We start from the raw sequence: 3,823 nt of genomic DNA, 5'->3' as shown, positions 1-3,823 counted from the left end.
ACCCTCCACATGGCGCTCAGAAAACCAGAGGCTACAGACGGGTTCAGCCCCAGCAGGAGCCAGGTAATGCCCTGTTCAGTTTAGTCTTCACAAAAATCCACTAGCAACAAGTTAATAACTGGACATAAGGCTATCAACTCCTGAATAAATGGAAATGTATTTTCAGCTTCCTATGCATCTCCTATTTCCTACCTTTAAGATACATGAAGGCTTTAAAACCAAGTTTAGATTATTGGGCATAATTTCTATACTACTTGGAAAATATTTCTACCAAAAGTGGCTACTTGTATGCATAGGTAGGTTTAAATGGAACCTTCTCACAAGCTCCTGAGACTCATTTCCATACCTGGGCCAATTTTTCAAGTACAATTTTAACATTTGTGTCAAACCCCCCTACATATACAATAGAGTATGCTCCAGGTCAGTAGCATACTGCTAACATTATTTGAAACAGCAACTTGAGAGTCACTGAAAATTTTATTCTAATGGGCATCATCTAATTAGGTAGTGCATATAGGCAAAGTTCCAATGATGCATAACTTATCATAATCTATATAAAAGCAGTTTATTTAAAGGGAAGCTGACAATAGAGGAAAGATGAGCCACCAGGACAAAAATGGACCTTTTTAATGGTTTCAGAGCTGAGGCATTACCAGAAATAGAAAATGGGTAGGCAGGCCCAGGAAGAACAGACCCAGGAGCCACAACAAAGCCTTTGGAGAATAGATACGCAAATGTTCCAAGGCACAACATCTCGAGTATTTACATCACTAGTAGGATATCTCCTACACATTCAAAGAACATAGCAGAAATGTTATGACCCATCAGGAACTATAACCACTTGGTTATATATTCTGCATTATATCAAGGTTGTCTTTTTTGGGGGGTATTTAAACACTGCAATCTGCAGAATGAAACTGCCATCTTTTTAGTACTGTATGCTTTCGAAACAAATTTCTCCATGTCTCTCTGACTTAATTGATGTGGTCTTGCTCAGTTTATATTTTACCCTTTTTTCTAACAAGTTGAGCAGCAAAAGCAAAAGAGACAAAGATTTGCAATTTCATTAGGCAATGTTAATTATGCAAAAGGAGGTGCTGGTTTGTCAGGATAGTGGTAACGAAGATGTTCAGATTGTGTGAAGTATTGCTTAAAATGCCCTTTACTAGAGCTAGCACTATAAAGAAAGAGAGGACAGCATAGATAGTTTAACGTCCCTTCAGATCCCTGAGCTATGCAGCACTGAACAGGCCTCCCTCCGATCCACACACAGATCTTGCCTGTGGAAGGGTCACTGCATTTTCGTCCTTTGAGCTGTTACAGGATTTTCCTACAAGATAACAACACTGTTCATCATTTCTACTGTAAAACAGAAGGCGTGTTCACATGAGAACTTCTTGCTGCACTTTCAGATAAAGGCAAGGACGTACAGGTGGTGTAATCACTGGCACGGAGTGGGAGCTGCCTGCAGGCTCCTCTGTTATGGTTACCTGGCCAAGTTTACCCTGCAGCCAGGGGATAAGGGCAGCACAGCACAAGGACAGCACAGCACAGCGCAGCACCGGCCTGGGCATACTGAGGTTAATTGTTAGCGGTTACGTGGATCACTAACTCCTCAATGTGTTAACAGTCTTCAGGTCTGGATGATTACAGGTAACTGTCAGAAACGCTATGCAGATTAAAAGTTTTACATGAACCACTAAGTTTGCAAGTTTTATTGCACTTCCTTATAGGCATTATGCAGAAACATCTTAAGAATAGTCAGATCACTGCTCATTTCTTAAGTTTGGAATCGCTTTCCAGAGTTACTCCACAATTTGTAAGCCTCACTGTACATTTTTCTTGTATTTCCTCTCCTTAACCAAGCTTAACCTGTGCCATTTGTAAGAGGGGGAGGAAGGCACCAAGATCCAAGTATTGGTTATTGCTGACTGGCGCATCAGAGGAGGCCTAGATAATCAAAAGTTTGCTGTCAAATGAATTTGATGATCATCGAGTATTATACTTAAACTTTATCGGAGTGAGAGCAGCCATACAAGACAGTCAGATCCAGTTAGGTTTACTCAACCCTCCAGCCTTGATGCATATGCTGACAAAGTGAGATTGTAAGGGACCTCCAGAGGTCACCTAGTCCATCCCCCCCGGCTCTTAACACGTTGGGTTCAGACTGAGCTTCTAGCTCTTTGGTCTAGGAGAGCAGCTTTCGTGGACGCAATTTATTCTGCGACCACCTAATAATGCAGGGCTTCTTTCTCTGGAGAAGATGGTGGTATCAGTTGCCAGAGACACTGTATAGACTACATGAACCACCAGCTAATTCAACACAGCAATCCTTGTGACCCTAGAGGGGAAATTCTGTTTACCAGAGTATCAGGTGCATTCATACATGCAGATTTATGTTTCTGGAGATGTAAAAGTATTTATAAACAGTTGTTTAGAATTTAGTCTGGATGTCTTTATTAAACAGATAAACATCTAGTCTTTTTGAAAGCTACAAAGCTCATGACTTCCAACATTTTGAGGCAGTTATTTTGATAATGCATTTAGTCCTGACATTTTCACCTTCTGAAGTCTTTCCTATTAGGCCATTTTCATTCACAGGCACAGATTTATTTACTCTTATGACCCTTTTTACTAACCATTAAGGCCAATTCTTTCTGGTCCACAGCTGAGACGTTCCAATTAAAACCCATTATTACTTCAGATGAACTATCGATTTCTAAAATAGTCTTTTGTATCTCCTACATTATATTTCACCTCATTCCTTGGGAATTTTTAATTTGTATTTTTTATGACTGTGGAACATGGAGAAAGCATATCTGTGAATTGTTCATTGAGAACTCTTTTTAGAGCATGTTAATTTAGAATCCACAGATATATTAATAGCATTCCCTCCAATGTCATGTTAAAATTAATCTGTCTTTCTGATGCTCTTTCATTCATGTTGTCTCATTTATGTCTCCCTGATGATTCTTTTTCTTTGTTGACGAACCTAAGTGATTTTGTGGCACCATCAAATCTTGCCACGTGTCAGCTCATCTCAGCACCTCTGTAGTCTTGGATGGAATCTGTTAACCAGTGCTATCTTTTTGGCATGAAAACCTGGGTATTTATCCTCATCCTCATTTTCTCATAGCCAGTTTATGCTCCGTGGCAATACTTTTCCATTATGTTCACGTAGACCGTGCTGGGAACACTGCTGGGTTTACATAAAATTTTACTACCCAAATAAAGGACTCCATAGATTAAACCAGCATATTTTCCCCTTTATGGCAACAAGTCAAGCCGTACTGAAACACTATCGTGTAAGACTGCTTCACTAGTACCGAAAAGCAAAACCAGCCAAGCTCCGCCACTGTGGATGGCTATAGCAGCAATGGGATGTTGCATGCCACAACAGCAAGACCCACCACCCAGACATGAAACAAACACTGTGACCAGCACCCACACTGGGATGTCTGCAGCACAGAGGAGCTGCACATGATGACAACTCTAACCAGCATGACAATCACCACTATGTTCTGAAATACAGCCTTGGCCAAAATATTATTTTAATGTTTGACGGCAAATTTGAACCGTCAGGTTCAACTGTAAGCTGCAGCTGTTTTTATCCCCCAATTGAAATAGTATTACCACACAAGTTATTTTCCACTTAAAAAGGGATACCTACAGAAATGGAATAAAAAGTGAACAGGCAGAATGCCATTACCACCAACTTCTCTCAAGAAATTACTCTGAGAGCAGACTGACCAAGGCATCCCAGTTAGGAAGATTCACCTTCATGCTCAGCTTTTAAATGTATGACAGGGCTCAGCAACCACAG

Source organism: Cariama cristata, unplaced genomic scaffold (assembly GCF_000690535.1).
Source record: "Cariama cristata isolate BGI_N322 unplaced genomic scaffold, ASM69053v1 scaffold8236, whole genome shotgun sequence".
NCBI classification, from domain to species: domain Eukaryota; kingdom Metazoa; phylum Chordata; class Aves; order Cariamiformes; family Cariamidae; genus Cariama; species Cariama cristata.
The sequence above is the reverse complement of the archived record's forward strand: the minus strand, read 5'-3'. Positions refer to the sequence as shown.